The sequence below is a fragment of the Lepisosteus platostomus genome, chromosome 5, assembly GCF_059453375.1.
Source record: "Lepisosteus platostomus isolate fLepPlt1 chromosome 5, fLepPlt1.hap1, whole genome shotgun sequence".
Taxonomy (NCBI): Eukaryota; Metazoa; Chordata; class Actinopteri; order Semionotiformes; family Lepisosteidae; genus Lepisosteus; species Lepisosteus platostomus.
The window spans coordinates 56,823,835-56,845,062 of NC_142615.1; the positions used below are offsets into that span (position 1 = coordinate 56,823,835).

The 21,228-nt window shown below is 41.0% G+C and overlaps 1 long non-coding RNA gene and 4 other non-coding genes across 5 annotated transcripts; 4 read left to right on the top strand and 1 right to left on the bottom strand.

Moving 5' to 3' along the window:
* Nucleotides 1-625: 625 nt before the first annotated feature.
* On the top strand, nt 626-697 carry trnal-caa (transfer RNA leucine (anticodon CAA)). The gene has a single exon. It is a non-coding gene; the product is annotated as a tRNA-Leu (tRNA).
* A 1,518-nt stretch (nt 698-2,215) lies between these two features.
* On the top strand, nt 2,216-2,289 carry trnat-agu (transfer RNA threonine (anticodon AGU)). The gene has a single exon. It is a non-coding gene; the product is annotated as a tRNA-Thr (tRNA).
* A 1,349-nt stretch (nt 2,290-3,638) lies between these two features.
* On the bottom strand, nt 3,639-5,170 carry LOC148669940 (uncharacterized). Its single transcript, XR_015936986.1, has 3 exons — nt 5,005-5,170; nt 4,807-4,920; nt 3,639-4,126 (listed from the first exon to the last, which is right to left on the bottom strand). It is a non-coding gene; the product is annotated as an uncharacterized LOC148669940 (long non-coding RNA).
* A 2,659-nt stretch (nt 5,171-7,829) lies between these two features.
* Nucleotides 7,830-7,901, top strand: trnal-caa (transfer RNA leucine (anticodon CAA)). Its single transcript has one exon. It is a non-coding gene; the product is annotated as a tRNA-Leu (tRNA).
* A 1,518-nt stretch (nt 7,902-9,419) lies between these two features.
* On the top strand, nt 9,420-9,493 carry trnat-agu (transfer RNA threonine (anticodon AGU)). The gene has a single exon. It is a non-coding gene; the product is annotated as a tRNA-Thr (tRNA).
* The last annotated feature ends 11,735 nt before the right edge of the window (nt 9,494-21,228 follow it).

Here is a 21,228-nt window from a genome sequence, read left to right on the forward strand (position 1 = left end):
GCGCACTTTTCCAAACTGATGCCTATAAGAACATTATTCAAGATGCACCATGGCCCAGAACGTGCATCGGGACAAGGATTAACATCAATTGAAAGTACTCCCAAATAAAAGACTTGACGGAAAAATTGAAAGAGTAGGCAAGTATTAAAAAAACACCATAACTTCAGGGCTTCCAATCTCTTTCCAGGTTCAGGCTTTGTAAAATGACATGATTAATGGAGTCATGCCGTGGTTGTGAGTTCAAGCCTCACCTGGAGCAGCCCAGTTTTCTGTCTTGACAGGTAAACAGTGTTTTGTGTTATTTGCTAAATGGAGAGAGGATTCTGTGTTAATTGTGCTCCTCCTGGGAGAGGTCAAGATGAGAAGTTCACGAGGCTGGTGGTAAATATCCTGTCCAGGAATATCGAGGCTGTAGGGGGTCAGATCTATAGATGTAGTAAACACATCAGTGGAGACGGTGTGTCTGCTCTCTGTGAGAGAGCCGGGCGGAAAGAATAATCTGTGGTCGGGGAAGAAGAGACCCTCGTTGGAAGAGCGGCGCTCCACACAGGAGAGAATGAAAAAAAATATTTTTCAGGGACGCTGATTGTTCTCTTTGGGGGAATTAAAAGCACACGTGGCAAGCAACCTCGTGGCGCAACGGTAGCGTGTCTGACTCAAGATCAGAAGGTTGCATGTTCAAATCATGTTGAGGTCAGCTGGTGAGTTTGCAGGTGCTGCTGGTGCCGAACCCGGAAATTACACCACGCAGTCTGGTTTTATCTGTACACCACATAGGTAATCGAATGAAGTAACAGCGCAGTACAGAACACCCAGTCAGGAGCTTATTCAGCGAATCATCATGAACATGACAAGAGAAAAGGCACACATCACGTCCGGCTTTAGAGACAGTGACATCAGAGAATGGAAGTTTCAGACCTCTTTATTATTACAGGTTCAAGCAAACCTGAAAGTTAGGGAGTGTTTGGTCACTTTTGTATGAAAAAGTGTCTGAAGCCTGTAATTATAATTTGTCCTTTTTTAATTGTGGTTGAAATCCACTCCCATATACCAAGACCTACAGTATATTCATGTTTGCTTAAATGACTAACGCTATTGGACATTAGCTGGTGTTTTTTGTAACGATTTGCTATTTCATGCAGGAAAGAAAGGAAACCAGACCCAACGTTTGCTTTCAGGTGCGGTCTATTTACATAACGGACATCTATTTCTGAGGAGCCTGATTTAAATCACACAACCCCGGTAGAAGTCGAATCGACAATCTAATAAACCGAAATCAGACGCGTTATCCATTAAACCACTAGTCCGTCACGTAAATGAATTGCACCATGGTGAGTTCAGCGCCACTACTAGTAATACCCCACCCCCATCTTAAATTTCTACGTGAGAAACGTGTTTTCCAAATTTTTATCAGTTTTTAAAAATCATCACTTTTATGCAGACAAAGCCTTTATGTGTCGCTCTGAATTTCTAATTGATTTATAATTAAAAGAAAATAGCGTTTTGTTCCACAACGGCGTGAAATTATCACGTCTTTCACTCTACGTCTCTCTAGTAGTAAAGCAGACCTTGCTAGGTGAGCATTTGCTCCGGTAAATTAGGTCACTTTTTATGTTAACTCACTTCTTCTAAACACAACATTTCCTAGTGCACGTTTTCTCCATGAAAAAAGACATTTTCCCTTACATGATTACTCGGTTTTTTTTTCATCAAAGAGTACAGAAAGAAGAAAGAAAGAAAGGAAAAGTGTCGCAAATGAACTCTGTCGCCCGTGGGAGATGTCAAGCGCATTGGACATGAAAAGTGCCCGATAAAAGCCATTTCTGTACGTTTCTCTTAGTGTCGGGGCCCGAATGTAAAGGAGGCAACATGCTCAGCCAGCCGACTCAGCTTACTGAACGCAGGTGTCTCCGAGCGGTGTGTCCAAGGGACAGTAAAAGAGGAGAATTCTGCCTGCGCCGTGGCTTAGTTGGTTAAAGCACCTGTCTAGTTAACGGGAAATCCTGGCTCCAAATCCCAGCAGTCCATCGCCTGTGTTGCACTACACACCCTGTAGATAATCAAAAGCATATTGAGCTCCTTGGTAATGAAATTGGCGGATAAAAGCCATTTCACATCCTTTCTCAACTTGCTCAGTGAGCAGGCTCACCGCACACCGAATGAAGATATAACAGAGCAGTGTGTCCAACTGGCTGAAAAAGGGCAGTGCTTTGCCGGCGCTGTGGCTTAGTTGGTTAAAACACCTGTCTAGTAAACAGGAGATCCTGGGTTCAAATCCCAGCAGTGCCTTACTTCCTGTCTTTGCCCACCGTTTATTGTTACAGACAATATGCTTCTGCATTATGTTTAAATGAAGTTTTCATTTTGCTTTTGGCACAACTTGTTTTTCAAGAAATCCACACATTGTGAAAGATAAAATGCTCATCTTTCTTATCAGTGCAAAAGAATTACTGCCAGCTGGCAAGAAAATGACAACTATTATTTTTTTTTACTTTAGCCAAAAATCTGTGAATGTAGAAAAAATACAAAAAATGTCAGTTTCTATGGCACACTCAGTCAGGGTGTCCTTCAGTTAAACACAACGTTGGTAGATCAAACGCACCCAGAGACACACTTCGAATTAATCCGATCTAAAGATTACCTTCTCTAAATGTGATTGAGTTTCTTTCCACGTCCTTAGCCATCTTGATGTTTGCAGAGATTTTCAACTTTTGACACCAGTCAAACTACAAGTAAATAGTGGAGTACCTAAGTCAATATCACCGGGAATGTGAATATAAATGTAAACATCAATATTTCTGCTGTCTCCTGAGAAACACAAGTATAGAGTCAAAACACAATAAATAATGCTAAAAAGTTATTCAGTTAACACCCAGATATGACAAAACACATTTAATACTTACATCCCCTTTAAATATGTATTTCCTTAATATCAGTTCTCTTCCCTCCCCAGGATACCTGCAAATTCACTAAAGCATATTAAAAGCTGTGTGTAAGTCTTACATGTGTTCTGAGTAGTATAAAGCGACACCTTTTGTCAAACTTTTGACAGGTACCACGCCCCCTTTTCCAGCCAATGGGAGTCAGCGGTGATTGGCTGTCCCGCCCCCTTGCCAGCCAATGGCGTGTTGTTATTTGTGCATGTCCCGCCCCCTCAGGAGCCAATGGTGTGTTGTTAAGGGTCGGAACTCCCGCCTTCCCCCCCGGCCAGTCGGTCCGGAGCCTCAGGGTCCCAAAGCCCAAAGGCGGCGCATCCCTCGCTTTAGGTGTGTGAAAGTGTGTATTGGTTTGGAAGGGGACCATGTCTGCAGCGGGGTTGAGTGCGCTCTATTATAAACCTAGGGAATCAGGTAGTTACAGCGGCACGGAGAGTCTGGTGTGAGCTGCGAGATCCTGGGGTGTGAGCGGCGCCAGCCGCGGCCGGGTGGCCGAGTGGTTGTCCGGCCAGGCTGCTTATACGCTGCACAAGCCGTGTCTCAAAAGCAGCAGGGTTGTAAGCACACACACACTGACTGCGTAAAGTCTCACGGAAAGAACTCGCAGGACAAACACCATGTGAAATGTGAACCGCTTTATTTCAACAGTAGGTGTTTCAAACACTGAAACAACGCAGCACACACGCGTTACCAGCTCCTGTTTGCATTCAACAATTAAATGTTGGTGCGGACAATTAGTTCGGTACACGTAACCACCACCCCAACATTGCTGAGAAACTTTGAGGCATCTGAAAAAGCATTCATAACCCCCTTCCGCTCCCCATGTCTAAAGCCATGCAAACCACACTGGGCGATCCGATCTAGCAGAGCAAAAACATTTGCCTGCGTAATCAGCGGGATGGTGTTACCACAGATTCTGTGCAAAACACACTGTATTTTGGAATACACACTGTAGGCTTCCCCTACACCCCAGGCTTCCATTTCTGATCTGAAAACATCAGATCTGCAATAATTTCACTCAAGTTCTTGACATACACATCTATCTCTTTAACAAATTTAAGGATATTAGCATTCGACTCTTTGTTTTGCATATCAAGCTTTGTAGAGAGAAGTGTGTAAAGCACTCTTAGTAAGAATTCAGACGTATACATTCGAAATTCTTCATTCTTCGGACGATGGCACACCCGGGTCTGTAAAACAGAGTGAAATCTGTATTCATATTTTACATAGATCTTTTTTCTTGCGTCTGTAAAAATAAGAATAGTGTTTCTTTTGCAACGCATCAAAAGTCACATCTACTAATTTTTCATCCAGCTGTTCAAGTATGGTGTGTACATGCTCGTATGGGGAGCGGTCCTCAATTATATTTTTCAGCAACTGTTTTATGCACCGCTCAGTGTCATTTCTAATGGTGTACGAACCCAGACACCTGGCAGTGTACAGAACAGTCGATAAAATTCAGGCTAAACTGAGAGACTTATAAATTTCTAAAGCGGCAAACGTCACATCTTCAAACCCATCTGTGTAGCTGACAGACAGGCATGTGTGACCCCGCTGCCCAGGATGGTCAATCAAACAGGCCGGGCAGTCATCAACCAGGACCCCCTTTAAACAGTGTTTGAAGATGCAATAAACTACTGCTTTCACAATCTGGGGCATAACATCTGGCTCATTAGGGACATCGTTAGCTAAACCTGGTTGGGCATCAGCTTTATTAACATTTGGCCGAACACACAAGCATAGACACGAAACATTCAGTTGTGCCGATAGGCTGAAGATTGACCCGTCCACATCCTCTTTATTCTATTAAAGGAAAAAGAAAAGAAAGGCTTAAAAAACTTTTGAGCTAAGGTTTTTCGTTAATATTTACCATTTGTAGCGTGGTATCATCGCTAGCACCCGGCAGTTCTTCAACATCTGGTACCCCAGCTGAACTCACACCCCCGCCGCTGTCACAGGGTGCAGAGGGTGGGGTCGGGTTTTGCTAAAAAGAAGACCAAGTATTAAAATGACATACGCTAAGCACCGATACAACAATTCCACGATCAGAAAAATTTTAGCCGCCTACCTCTTCACTTTGTAGAGTAGCAGACCCCGTTGTTTCTCCACACAAAGAAGCCATCTCCGCAGCTCCTAACAAGGGGCGGTGTCTGACAGCTCCAAGGACGCGCTGCGACCCTGTCAGTCCGGAGCGTTTAAGAATATGCGCCAATGGTGTAACCACGCCTACATAACACAAGACATTTTTCAATTGGTTGTGATACTTTAAAACGCATCACAACCAATGTTGTGATGACCCCCCCCCCCCCTTGTTTTATCGAGAGCGAAAAGTATTCACATATCAGTTTATAAGTTTTAAACTTTAAAAGTATTAACACACAACGCAAACACAAATGATGTGTTTGCCCAGAAAAGAAATTTTAAACACGCGGGTTTGGTCTTAAAGTTTTTAAAATAATGTAATAAGACACAGTTTATTTTTAATAACACATTCGCGACAGCTTTTTCGAAAGTTTGAGATAAATTTCCACACATCGCAAGCGTAAAAGTCTTTAAGGTATTAATAGGCAACAAATGATGGGGTGTTGTTCTTCATACTTTAACGGATTGGTCTTAAAGTTTTAAAATCACGTATTAGAGATAATTTGAGATGTTTTGGAGACGTGCGGTGTGTGTGTTGGGGGGGTTAGTTAAAGTGGCTTATGTACATCGAACACACAGAGCCCGTTAAAATCCAACACGCGTTAACCACGGCCAGTGAGTTCAAGGTTGGCCCATATTTTCTGGATGGTTATGTTGTAATTGACGGAGTGCCGACAGCCTTTGAGTTCAATGGTTGCTTTTTTCATGGTTGTAGCGTTTGTTATTGTGAAAACGATTTTAATCCGCTGACAAACACTACTTTTGGCTGGTTGTACAGAAAGACGATGGTTAAAATTAATTTTCTCAAAATGAGAGGTTTTAACGTGCGTATTTTGTGGGAGCACGAGTTCAGAGACATGCTTGTTGAAAATGGAGACTTGGGTAAATTTCTAACAGCTGATCAGTTACCAGAGCCTCTGCAACCGCGCAAGTCGCTTTTTCGGGGGAGAACAAATACTATTTGTTTGCATTACACAGCGCAGCCCGGTGAAAAAATTCATTAATTAATTTCATTAATTCATTAATTGAATTAAGGGACTACGCTGTCTGATTTGTAATTCAAAAGTAGATACAAATGTCACTGTTTTCAAAGGATAGGTACTTAATTGGCTTTATGATTTGGTATTGATTTTGTATCATTATATTATTACGTTTGTGCTTTCTGTGTTTTTTATCGTATTGTGAACTTATTTTTTAAACAAATGCTAACAAAGGCAAACACAGCACAAATCTGTTTATACCAGCGGTGAATTGTACATTTTTATTAAGTACAATCTACTGTATTTTTAGAAAAAAATGGCATACTGTGCACAATATGTTGCAGAAACACAACCTGATATTTTCATAATTATTATTTTAATCATTTGACAAGTATGAGGTCCCGGATCCAAATCTTCAGTTCTGATTTTTTTAAAGTGATATCTTCTCTTCCTCTCGTGGAAATCACAAGATGTGAGCAAATGTTTTTTGTTCTTTTTTTTTCACGTTGCTATCCAAAGAGCCTCAGACGCACAGTCTGACAGTAACCAAAACAGAATGGATTCTGCTGGGAGCCGGACTGAGCTCATTCTCACTCCCTGTGCTGAAAACAGCATTATCTCTTCCCCAAACATCGTCTACAGCTGCTAGATATTGCTCTGCGTCCTACTGCTCCAGCAATTCCTTTGACCAAAGACAGATCACTTGTGCGCTTTTAAACTTCTTGCCACTACAGGCTCTTTGATGACTCATGCTGACTGTCCTGTGAATCCAAAAGAAAATGTTAAAGCTGATACATTTTCGATTGTAATTTGCATCTAACTACAACGTCCCTGGAAAAGAGATTTTATTCGTTGCGTGCAATCGCTATCTTTTACTTTACGTATGGTAGTGGAAATAGTTTTAAAAATGCTTTCTAAAGAAGATTGTATTGGCAGGACCTGCCTTTAACGCTCAGTAGCGATTACGCTGTTGATATAGATGGAGAAGAAATGTAAGATGAATTGATGATCTAAGCTAAAATATCCCTAATATGCCTCCTGTAACAGTGTTTGTATTCATAGCAAGTAATATTTTTTTTCAAACCCGAACGTTGCTTTTGCATTAAGTGTTATGTAACCATTAGCGGTTTTGGTAGCTTCTGAAGAGCGCACTTTTCCAAACTGATGCCTATAAGAACATTATTCAAGATGCACCATGGCCCAGAACGTGCATCGGGACAAGGATTAACATCAATTGAAAGTACTCCCAAATAAAAGACTTGACGGAAAAATTGAAAGAGTAGGCAAGTATTAAAAAAACACCATAACTTCAGGGCTTCCAATCTCTTTCCAGGTTCAGGCTTTGTAAAATGACATGATTAATGGAGTCATGCCGCGGTTGTGAGTTCAAGCCTCACCTGGAGCAGCCCAGTTTTCTGTCTTGACAGGTAAACAGTGTTTTGTGTTATTTGCTAAATGGAGAGAGGATTCTGTGTTAATTGTGCTCCTCCTGGGAGAGGTCAAGATGAGAAGTTCACGAGGCTGGTGGTAAATATCCTGTCCAGGAATATCGAGGCTGTAGGGGGTCAGATCTATAGATGTAGTAAACACATCAGTGGAGACGGTGTGTCTGCTCTCTGTGAGAGAGCCGGGCGGAAAGAATAATCTGTGGTCGGGGAAGAAGAGACCCTCGTTGGAAGAGCGGCGCTCCACACAGGAGAGAATGAAAAAAAATATTTTTCAGGGACGCTGATTGTTCTCTTTGGGGGAATTAAAAGCACACGTGGCAAGCAACCTCGTGGCGCAACGGTAGCGTGTCTGACTCAAGATCAGAAGGTTGCATGTTCAAATCATGTTGAGGTCAGCTGGTGAGTTTGCAGGTGCTGCTGGTGCCGAACCCGGAAATTACACCACGCAGTCTGGTTTTATCTGTACACCACATAGGTAATCGAATGAAGTAACAGCGCAGTACAGAACACCCAGTCAGGAGCTTATTCAGCGAATCATCATGAACATGACAAGAGAAAAGGCACACATCACGTCCGGCTTTAGAGACAGTGACATCAGAGAATGGAAGTTTCAGACCTCTTTATTATTACAGGTTCAAGCAAACCTGAAAGTTAGGGAGTGTTTGGTCACTTTTGTATGAAAAAGTGTCTGAAGCCTGTAATTATAATTTGTCCTTTTTTAATTGTGGTTGAAATCCACTCCCATATACCAAGACCTACAGTATATTCATGTTTGCTTAAATGACTAACGCTATTGGACATTAGCTGGTGTTTTTTGTAACGATTTGCTATTTCATGCAGGAAAGAAAGGAAACCAGACCCAACGTTTGCTTTCAGGTGCGGTCTATTTACATAACGGACATCTATTTCTGAGGAGCCTGATTTAAATCACACAACCCCGGTAGAAGTCGAATCGACAATCTAATAAACCGAAATCAGACGCGTTATCCATTAAACCACTAGTCCGTCACGTAAATGAATTGCACCATGGTGAGTTCAGCGCCACTACTAGTAATACCCCACCCCCATCTTAAATTTCTACGTGAGAAACGTGTTTTCCAAATTTTTATCAGTTTTTAAAAATCATCACTTTTATGCAGACAAAGCCTTTATGTGTCGCTCTGAATTTCTAATTGATTTATAATTAAAAGAAAATAGCGTTTTGTTCCACAACGGCGTGAAATTATCACGTCTTTCACTCTACGTCTCTCTAGTAGTAAAGCAGACCTTGCTAGGTGAGCATTTGCTCCGGTAAATTAGGTCACTTTTTATGTTAACTCACTTCTTCTAAACACAACATTTCCTAGTGCACGTTTTCTCCATGAAAAAAGACATTTTCCCTTACATGATTACTCGGTTTTTTTTTCATCAAAGAGTACAGAAAGAAGAAAGAAAGAAAGGAAAAGTGTCGCAAATGAACTCTGTCGCCCGTGGGAGATGTCAAGCGCATTGGACATGAAAAGTGCCCGATAAAAGCCATTTCTGTACGTTTCTCTTAGTGTCGGGGCCCGAATGTAAAGGAGGCAACATGCTCAGCCAGCCGACTCAGCTTACTGAACGCAGGTGTCTCCGAGCGGTGTGTCCAAGGGACAGTAAAAGAGGAGAATTCTGCCTGCGCCGTGGCTTAGTTGGTTAAAGCACCTGTCTAGTTAACGGGAAATCCTGGCTCCAAATCCCAGCAGTCCATCGCCTGTGTTGCACTACACACCCTGTAGATAATCAAAAGCATATTGAGCTCCTTGGTAATGAAATTGGCGGATAAAAGCCATTTCACATCCTTTCTCAACTTGCTCAGTGAGCAGGCTCACCGCACACCGAATGAAGATATAACAGAGCAGTGTGTCCAACTGGCTGAAAAAGGGCAGTGCTTTGCCGGCGCTGTGGCTTAGTTGGTTAAAACACCTGTCTAGTAAACAGGAGATCCTGGGTTCAAATCCCAGCAGTGCCTTACTTCCTGTCTTTGCCCACCGTTTATTGTTACAGACAATATGCTTCTGCATTATGTTTAAATGAAGTTTTCATTTTGCTTTTGGCACAACTTGTTTTTCAAGAAATCCACACATTGTGAAAGATAAAATGCTCATCTTTCTTATCAGTGCAAAAGAATTACTGCCAGCTGGCAAGAAAATGACAACTATTATTTTTTTTTACTTTAGCCAAAAATCTGTGAATGTAGAAAAAATACAAAAAATGTCAGTTTCTATGGCACACTCAGTCAGGGTGTCCTTCAGTTAAACACAACGTTGGTAGATCAAACGCACCCAGAGACACACTTCGAATTAATCCGATCTAAAGATTACCTTCTCTAAATGTGATTGAGTTTCTTTCCACGTCCTTAGCCATCTTGATGTTTGCAGAGATTTTCAACTTTTGACACCAGTCAAACTACAAGTAAATAGTGGAGTACCTAAGTCAATATCACCGGGAATGTGAATATAAATGTAAACATCAATATTTCTGCTGTCTCCTGAGAAACACAAGTATAGAGTCAAAACACAATAAATAATGCTAAAAAGTTATTCAGTTAACACCCAGATATGACAAAACACATTTAATACTTACATCCCCTTTAAATATGTATTTCCTTAATATCAGTTCTCTTCCCTCCCCAGGATACCTGCAAATTCACTAAAGCATATTAAAAGCTGTGTGTAAGTCTTACATGTGTTCTGAGTAGTATAAAGCGACACCTTTTGTCAAACTTTTGACAGGTACCACGCCCCCTTTTCCAGCCAATGGGAGTCAGCGGTGATTGGCTGTCCCGCCCCCTTGCCAGCCAATGGCGTGTTGTTATTTGTGCATGTCCCGCCCCCTCAGGAGCCAATGGTGTGTTGTTAAGGGTCGGAACTCCCGCCTTCCCCCCCGGCCAGTCGGTCCGGAGCCTCAGGGTCCCAAAGCCCAAAGGCGGCGCATCCCTCGCTTTAGGTGTGTGAAAGTGTGTATTGGTTTGGAAGGGGACCATGTCTGCAGCGGGGTTGAGTGCGCTCTATTATAAACCTAGGGAATCAGGTAGTTACAGCGGCACGGAGAGTCTGGTGTGAGCTGCGAGATCCTGGGGTGTGAGCGGCGCCAGCCGCGGCCGGGTGGCCGAGTGGTTGTCCGGCCAGGCTGCTTATACGCTGCACAAGCCGTGTCTCAAAAGCAGCAGGGTTGTAAGCACACACACACTGACTGCGTAAAGTCTCACGGAAAGAACTCGCAGGACAAACACCATGTGAAATGTGAACCGCTTTATTTCAACAGTAGGTGTTTCAAACACTGAAACAACGCAGCACACACGCGTTACCAGCTCCTGTTTGCATTCAACAATTAAATGTTGGTGCGGACAATTAGTTCGGTACACGTAACCACCACCCCAACATTGCTGAGAAACTTTGAGGCATCTGAAAAAGCATTCATAACCCCCTTCCGCTCCCCATGTCTAAAGCCATGCAAACCACACTGGGCGATCCGATCTAGCAGAGCAAAAACATTTGCCTGCGTAATCAGCGGGATGGTGTTACCACAGATTCTGTGCAAAACACACTGTATTTTGGAATACACACTGTAGGCTTCCCCTACACCCCAGGCTTCCATTTCTGATCTGAAAACATCAGATCTGCAATAATTTCACTCAAGTTCTTGACATACACATCTATCTCTTTAACAAATTTAAGGATATTAGCATTCGACTCTTTGTTTTGCATATCAAGCTTTGTAGAGAGAAGTGTGTAAAGCACTCTTAGTAAGAATTCAGACGTATACATTCGAAATTCTTCATTCTTCGGACGATGGCACACCCGGGTCTGTAAAACAGAGTGAAATCTGTATTCATATTTTACATAGATCTTTTTTCTTGCGTCTGTAAAAATAAGAATAGTGTTTCTTTTGCAACGCATCAAAAGTCACATCTACTAATTTTTCATCCAGCTGTTCAAGTATGGTGTGTACATGCTCGTATGGGGAGCGGTCCTCAATTATATTTTTCAGCAACTGTTTTATGCACCGCTCAGTGTCATTTCTAATGGTGTACGAACCCAGACACCTGGCAGTGTACAGAACAGTCGATAAAATTCAGGCTAAACTGAGAGACTTATAAATTTCTAAAGCGGCAAACGTCACATCTTCAAACCCATCTGTGTAGCTGACAGACAGGCATGTGTGACCCCGCTGCCCAGGATGGTCAATCAAACAGGCCGGGCAGTCATCAACCAGGACCCCCTTTAAACAGTGTTTGAAGATGCAATAAACTACTGCTTTCACAATCTGGGGCATAACATCTGGCTCATTAGGGACATCGTTAGCTAAACCTGGTTGGGCATCAGCTTTATTAACATTTGGCCGAACACACAAGCATAGACACGAAACATTCAGTTGTGCCGATAGGCTGAAGATTGACCCGTCCACATCCTCTTTATTCTATTAAAGGAAAAAGAAAAGAAAGGCTTAAAAAACTTTTGAGCTAAGGTTTTTCGTTAATATTTACCATTTGTAGCGTGGTATCATCGCTAGCACCCGGCAGTTCTTCAACATCTGGTACCCCAGCTGAACTCACACCCCCGCCGCTGTCACAGGGTGCAGAGGGTGGGGTCGGGTTTTGCTAAAAAGAAGACCAAGTATTAAAATGACATACGCTAAGCACCGATACAACAATTCCACGATCAGAAAAATTTTAGCCGCCTACCTCTTCACTTTGTAGAGTAGCAGACCCCGTTGTTTCTCCACACAAAGAAGCCATCTCCGCAGCTCCTAACAAGGGGCGGTGTCTGACAGCTCCAAGGACGCGCTGCGACCCTGTCAGTCCGGAGCGTTTAAGAATATGCGCCAATGGTGTAACCACGCCTACATAACACAAGACATTTTTCAATTGGTTGTGATACTTTAAAACGCATCACAACCAATGTTGTGATGACCCCCCCCCCCCCTTGTTTTATCGAGAGCGAAAAGTATTCACATATCAGTTTATAAGTTTTAAACTTTAAAAGTATTAACACACAACGCAAACACAAATGATGTGTTTGCCCAGAAAAGAAATTTTAAACACGCGGGTTTGGTCTTAAAGTTTTTAAAATAATGTAATAAGACACAGTTTATTTTTAATAACACATTCGCGACAGCTTTTTCGAAAGTTTGAGATAAATTTCCACACATCGCAAGCGTAAAAGTCTTTAAGGTATTAATAGGCAACAAATGATGGGGTGTTGTTCTTCATACTTTAACGGATTGGTCTTAAAGTTTTAAAATCACGTATTAGAGATAATTTGAGATGTTTTGGAGACGTGCGGTGTGTGTGTTGGGGGGGTTAGTTAAAGTGGCTTATGTACATCGAACACACAGAGCCCGTTAAAATCCAACACGCGTTAACCACGGCCAGTGAGTTCAAGGTTGGCCCATATTTTCTGGATGGTTATGTTGTAATTGACGGAGTGCCGACAGCCTTTGAGTTCAATGGTTGCTTTTTTCATGGTTGTAGCGTTTGTTATTGTGAAAACGATTTTAATCCGCTGACAAACACTACTTTTGGCTGGTTGTACAGAAAGACGATGGTTAAAATTAATTTTCTCAAAATGAGAGGTTTTAACGTGCGTATTTTGTGGGAGCACGAGTTCAGAGACATGCTTGTTGAAAATGGAGACTTGGGTAAATTTCTAACAGCTGATCAGTTACCAGAGCCTCTGCAACCGCGCAAGTCGCTTTTTCGGGGGAGAACAAATACTATTTGTTTGCATTACACAGCGCAGCCCGGTGAAAAAATTCATTACTATGATTTCACCAGTCTGTATCCGTTTGTGAACAAAACTAAAAAATACCCACTGGGGCACCCCGAATAATTTATAACAACTTTGGAGATTTAAAACGGTATTTCGGTTTAGCGAAGGTGAAAGTTTACCCACCCAGACGTTTATACTTTCCAGTTCTTCTTACCAAAATTGACAAAAAAATGTATTTCACACTGTGTCGTACGTGTGCTGAAACAAAACAGACCACCCCCTGTGAGCACGGTGATGAAGATTGCGCCTTGACTGGTGTCTGGTGCACCCCTGAATTACAGATGGCCTTAGATCTGGGGTATTGAGTGTGTAAAATTTAAGAAATTTGGCATTTCGAAAAGGCCTCACACGATCTTTTTACCGACTACATCAAACTGCATCTGAAAGAGAAACAGGAAGCTTCGGGGTTTCCAGAGGGGTGTACAGATGTCGCGAAACAACAAAGATATATCAGCGAATATTATGAAAAAGAGGGTGTCCGGCTGGACCCCAGCAACATTAAAAAGAATCCGGCCAAAAGACAGCTTTCAAAAATTGGCTTGAACAGTTTGTGGGGGAAGTATGGACAAAGAGACAATTTACCACAGACCACCATTGTGAGAAACCCCGATGAATTGTTCAGGTACTTATTTACACCATATCATGAGGTGTCAGCCTGCGAGTTTATCAATGAAAACACAGCCTGTGTTACGTGGAAACACTAAACACCACTATACAGGCCATTCAAACACTAAGATTTTCATCGCTAGCTTTACAACCGCCTATGCCCGCTTGGAGTTATACAACCTGCTAAATGCTTTGCAAGGCCGCTGTCTGTACCACGACACAGATTCCGTTATCTTTGTGAGCCGGGAGGGTGAGTGGAATCCGGGACTGGGTGACTACTTGGGTGAGCTGACCAGCGAAATCGCTGCTGGACAACACATCACCGAGTTTGTATCAACAGGACCCAAGTTGTACGGGTACAAACTGTCTGGAGGGAAAGCCTGTTTAAAGGTAAAAGGCATTATGCTCAATGTGAACAATTGTGAAAAAGTTAACTTTGAGAGTCTGCGGGACTTGGTTTTTGACTATGGCATTAACCCTTATGCAGAGTGCCGGGAATTTAAACACATTTCTATTCAACAGCCGATGATCGTGCGTGTTAAAAAGGATTGGCGCATTGAGACCCGGACCTTAAAGAAAACCCAGAAGGTGGTGTACGACAAGCGGGTGCTGCAAGAAAATTTGACATCGTTGCCCTACGGATATGAATACGATGGATGTCAGGTTAAAACACTCTTATTCATGCATTTTGTCCGGACCCTCGAATTGCGGTAAAAGTTATTTTATAAAACAGCTCTTGGAGAACGGTGATACCGTTATGACTCGTAAACCCGAAAACATAGTCTGGTGTTACAGCTGCTGGCAACCTCTATACGCCGAGTTAATTGTGAAATTACCATACATTCAGTTTATAGAAGGACTACCGACGTCGTTTTCCGACGACCAGCTACTGCCGCCGGGTAGAGTAAATTTGATTATAGTGGATGATTTGATGGAGTCTGCATGTGAAAATAATGAGATAGAAAAAGCTTTTACCAAATACGTACACCACCAAAACCTCAGCATCATGTATATCGTCCAAAATGTGTTTTGTCAAGGCCAGAAAAGTAGAACCATCGCGTTAAATACAAAGTACATGGTGCTGTTTAAAAACCCTAGAGATAAACTACAGATTACAACCCTGTCCTGGCAGATGTACCCCGGTAAAGCCAAATTTTTTTGGAAGCGTTCGATGACACTACTAAAAAACCTTTCGGTTAGTTGTTAGTTGTGATTTAAATGCCGACACCCCAGATGACTATTGTCCCCCCCAGATGTACCCACGGCTTATGTATTTAAAAAATCTAAAAGTCGGTGATCTCGCAACCACAGACTCAGTCAAAAAAACACGTTCAGGGCGTTGTCATGTCGTTCGGAGAAACCTGACTCTCTTACATTTTCTGGTGAAAGCCAGCCCCAGTCAGCGGAAAGCTATTCTCTGCGGGGCTACAAATGATCTTGTACAGGCCATAGCTGAAATCGCCTTGAATACCTTGAAAGGGAACATACTGTTATCTGCTAAGCAGTTTGGGACCCTGAAGAGAAAGCGTAAGCTTTTAAAGACTTTGAGTCGAAAGGGTCTTTCTCTTAAAAGAAAGAGACTCTTGGTGAACCAGTCCGGCGGTTTTATCGGGACCCTGTTGAGTATTGCAGTACCATTGATTACGGGACTTGAACAACGTCAATAATGGAGCACGCTGAAAAATGTACCTGGTACCTCAGAAACAGCTCGATCGACTCCGAGAGCGGTCTGGGCTCGAAAGCGATGTAAGAAAAAGAACAACCCGTCAGTTGGATGATGAAATGAGAGACATTCTTCAGAACTCACATCTGGCTGAATATGAAAAAGTGAAATTGTACAGTGAAGTGTTACAACCGTATTTGACATTAGTACGCCAGGGGACTTCCGAAAACGGGACTTTAACTGTTGTACTACCGGAAAATGCACCCGCCGAGCTATCACGCACGTTAGCACAACCGCCGTCATCGAGCGACGCTGACTTTGGGTATATTTTGGAAACCGTGTCTCAGCAGTTCCGGAAAAATGCCGAGATATTATTAAACACTATGGCCCGCAATGAACCATTAATAGCCTGGAATGAAAAGGGGGAATTTGTGTACAAGGGGGCACCCGTTGAGGGCTCTCACATGATTGGTCTTGTCAGGGCTCTCACGCAGCAGCAAGCAGTTGTGGTCGGTAAGAAGCCAAAAGGTTGGGATGTGTTCATGGAGGCTATGGCAGAAATCAACATGCCGGGCACCTTGCTAGCCAACGCTGGTAACCGAGAGCTACTTGAAAAACTCAAGGCTGCCCCGTTGGGGTGTCCAGCATCGGTCAAAACTTTAAAACAACCGGTAGAGATGTCGACGCCCGACCCGGTCTCTAAGATAACCGCAGAAAGGAGATGATCATTAATACCTAGACCCACATGGTTGACTTTGTAACATTTTTTCTGTGGGTATGTGTGTTTGTGATAAATGACTTGAAATGTATATTAAAAAGCGTGAGCAATGTAGTTAAAAATGTTTGTAATAAAATGGCTTGAATGTAACATATTAAAAAAAGCTTGAGCAATATAACCGCGAATGTATAATAAAAATATCGTATTGATTTTAATTCATATTTTGCGTTCTTTTTTAAATAATAACCACACAGACAATGAAATGTTTTGATTTCATTTTTATTTTAGACGGTCGATTAACATTTATGACATGTTTTAAATTTGCGTAAACATCCGCATAACTGAACATTCCCAGTGGGCAGTGATTCGTCGAATATACGTATATTCTCGTCAAAAATATGGCTATAAGTAGATATACGTCGCCGCGATGTATAATCAACGTCGAATTGCAACCGTAAAATCGACGACATTAATAAACGCATATATAACGTCGAAAACACATCTAACACAGTGCCTGAGGCTTTTTACTGTATATATCGTGTGTGCCGCAACTAGGAGTATTACTATCCCAGTAATTAATTAATGTATTATATTTATTATACACGTGTAAATAAATTAATTACTGCGAAAATAATTTACTTCGTACACTGTGCAGAGTGCCGTATACTCCTAGTTGCGTTCAGAAGTTATTACTTCTGAAGAAGAAATCTTGAATGAGGTTGAAATTTCTGACTCTGATGAATCTGATGTAACTGACCCCAGTCCTGAATCTACTGACCTTGTAGATGAGACAGAGACTGACCCAGCAAGGCCAAATCTATCTACCGAACTTGTAGCTTGGTCTGCAAAGCATGGTTGTAAAAGACAGTGTTTCAATGATTTATTGGAGATATTGAGACGTCCAGGACTCTCCTACAAACACCTAATAAAGTGCAAATCAGTAATAAATCCGGTGTTCAGTACATTTACTTTGGATTAAAGAAAGGAATCCTGAAAAACATATCTTCTAAAACATTCCAAGAAGGCATGCATTCTGTAGACCTGTGTATCAATGTTGATGGAGTTCCTCTCTTCAAATCTACATCTGTGCAATTTTGGCCTATTTTGTGCTCTTTTCACCAATTCCAGCCTTTCATAATGGCATTATTTTGTGGAGGGTCCACGCCTGATCCAGTTGATGATTATGTGAGTGACTTTTTAGAGGAGTTAAAGTTACTCACCAATAATGGCATTCACTTTGAAGATAGAGTATTTAATGTTACTGTGAAGGCTTTTATATGTGATGCCCCTGCACGCTCATATCTGAAATGCTGCAAAGGACACAATTCGTACTTTGGCTGCAAAAGATACAAAATTAAAGGGAGCTGGGAGGGAAGAGTTGTTTTCACAGGGTAAGAGGCATGTAATGATCGTACAGATGAACAATTCAAGAACTTTGAGTACAAGGAACACCAACAAAGACTTTCTCCCTTAGCTGCTGCTGGAATTGGGTGGATAAGCCAATTCAACCTTGACTACATGCATCTAGCTTGTGTTGGTGTTGGCAAAATAATTCGTATTTTCTTAAAGCAAGGACCAGCTAAATGTTGACTGTCTGGCAGGCAGAGGAAAGAAATTTCTGATAATTTGGAAATTCTTAGCGGAAAGATGCCTGGGGAATTTGCTAGACAGCCAAGATCCCTCTCAGAGCTTGACAGATGGAAGGCTACAGAGTTCCGCCAGTTCCTTTTGTATACAGGCCCCATTGTGCTTTGTAATGTTGTATCAAAGGAACTATACACCCATTTTCTGATGCTAACAGTTGCTCTTTCCATTATGTTGGACTCGGATGAAAGAAAGAGAAATGCCAATCTCAACTATGCCCAAAAACTGCTTGATACCTTTGTTGACAATGCTCAGCATTTGTATGGACCAACATTTGTTGTATACAATGTGCACAGTTTGAGACATCTACATCAGGATGTGGTACAATTTAATTGATCCTTAAATGATGTATCTGCATTCCCATTTGAAAACTTTTTACAGTCCTTGAAGAAACTAGTGCGGAACAGTCATACAGTAACCCTATAGCTCAAGTAGTAAAGAGAATGAAGGAGAAGGAAAGAGTTCAGAGCAACTGTGAAGCATCTGGTTCACGGATGTATATTTCGTCAAGACAAAAAGACTGTTGTTTCCTGTTGGATAATGAGGACTTTGCATTTGTGAAGGAGAAAAGAGCAGACAGAAATCTTCTATGTGATGTTGTATGACAGACTCAGACATGTAACTTCTTCACTGAACCATGTGAGTCAAAATTGCGTCATATTGTATATGTTAATAGTCTGGAGATGCATGCAAGGGAGAAATTCCTCTCTGTAAAAGAGTTGCACAGAAAAGTAGTGTCTCCCATATGGTGTTGGGTATGTCCTTTTCCGTCTTCATAATGGCATAGAACATAATCCTGTTCCATGAGGAAGTTGCAACTTTGATTCACACAGGATGCTGCTGTCTGCTCTTTTCTCATGGTTAAGTTTAAATTTTAAAGTTTGTGAGGAATTGCATGTAGTGAATACCATCTAACTACAAATGTATACATAAAGCAGAATGTTTATTATTGAATTATGTGTTTTTATTGAGTATAATCTTTATAAGCGAACACAAGTGTAGTAATCAGCACCACAATCTGAATTAAGACTCAAAATTAAAATGTGTATGTCTGTTTCAGGTGATGTGGACACGCGCTATTTGGATAGAGCAGGAGGGGGAGGTTGAGGGAGTCCTGCCCTCAAACTGGGTGGATGCCCGAAGAGAGTTTGTGATCCAAAGCAGGCCACAAAACTATACAAAGAGAAGGCCAACCCTAATAAAGATACTTGAGTTACCTTCAAGCTCATTAAAGTTAAACATACATCAGGTATAGCTTTCTTTGAAAATAAGAGCAAATTCCTGTTAATTATTATAAATTCAGATTGAGTATTTACAGTAACTGTCTATGTACATGTATTAGTGCAACAATACCTTTTTCATATTTGATCATATGTAATGTAAATTTAATTATTTGTAGACAAGAAATCAGAGTGTGATCACTTTGATTTAACCACCTCTGTTACGGATGCTGAAGACGAGGAGGAGACACCCAATCCAAAACGCAAAAGTAAGAAGTGGGTGTTCTCCGATTACGTTGATGGTATGTAAAAGTAACAGTCTCAGTAGCTATATTTTTAACCAGTTATTAATATCAACTGATGCCTCATTTAGCTTGTACCTTGTTATTGATTTTTTTACAACCCTTTAAAATAAGTCATTTTGAAAGGTGTTCTGTATGAAAATGTTAAAAATCTTATCAGATTTGTTGATCATGGAAATTGCTAAGAATTTTGGTTAGCTATGTTAAACTAGTTTTCAGTACTATATTGAAATATGATAATTTTCTATTATATTACAGACATTGATTCTGATCCTGCTACTCCAAGTACTTCCATTTCTCTGCCTTCAAAGTTCCCAAAATAAAGGAAATTAATTTATTGTAAAAAGTTACAGATCAGGTTGATTAAATAATTTAATTTGATATGAAATATTTTACTGCCATATCTTTTCTGTTTAGAAAAGAAGAAGCCACCGAAGCTGCCAGGGCCACCCCCAAAACTGAGGTTCTCTCCTAGGAAGAGTCTCCCAGAGCTCACTCAGCTGTTCAAGTACGCTTAAAGGTAGGTTATTGGAATTAAAGTTAAAATGTTTTCTTAATGTCCTTAGAAGATAACCATCATCAATCATATTTAAAGACAAGTTAACACCATTCTTTATGTTATTGAAGCCCAACCATCAAAGGCAAGAACCTCCCCAAGTTAAAAAAACGGTGCTGAGTTCTGGCTTCAACATTCCTGAAGTTATTACTACATTTTTTGTCACTGTACTTTCCTAAGTCTGGAGAACTGTCTACCATAGGTGAATTATATTAAAAGATTATTGGACTGGCGAACATTTTACGTCAATATTTAAATATTAATCTGCAATATTATATTAACAGCCAAGGTAGTCCAAACTGGGACCTCACCACGCAAAGTTTGAAGCCCTAAGCAAGTTATAAGACCAAAGTCTTCAACCGAAGTACTTAGTACATTACTTGTATCATATTAATTAAATTATTAAATTTAAGAATAGTTTATGATCCCTCTGCAAATGATTTGTTAAGTATGAGATTATTGTTAACTTTTTAATTTCTAGTATCAAACCAGGATTGGCCAGATGGCAGAAATGATCCTGGAAGACTGTCAAAAAGTATGTCTTTTTTATTGTATAAAGTAATAAATAAAACTACCCATATTATAGTTTTACACAGAATGTATTTTAATTATGTGTAGGCTCGTATACAATATAAAAATATGTTGTATTTTACCACAATGCTACAAACGACACAAACATATTCAAAATTGAAGCTATGTTTTTAATAAATACACCAATGGAGTTTAATTGACATTGTTTATAGAATCCTAGTTCAATGACAGACTAAATGACTAAATTGAAATATTAAGTTGTGTGATAAAGTAAATGTTTTCCATAACTGAATTATTTTCAGAGTCTCCCAGCCAGAAGACCACATCCAGACCAGAAGAGAAGAGAGAGAGATATCCTCCTTCAGAAGGAAGTACAGTTAAAATGAACTACAGATGTGGGAATTTTTACTTTTTAAGATTATAAATTGCATGTAGCACATTAGCAACACTACAGTTATGCTAATGTGACAATAGTGTAAGAAAATCCTAACCCAATTCCTTTTAAATGCTGATATAAAATGTAAATTATTTCAGAGTTTCAGAAGCGGGTATTGGGCCTCCTGATAGAAATGAGGGATGAATTGAGGCGTTTGGGTATGTCCACAGAACCGGTGGACTCCCAATTCCACATCAGGAGGCTGACCACAATGGAAGAGTTCTGTGCATACGAGCAAGCACTTTACAGCATGGACA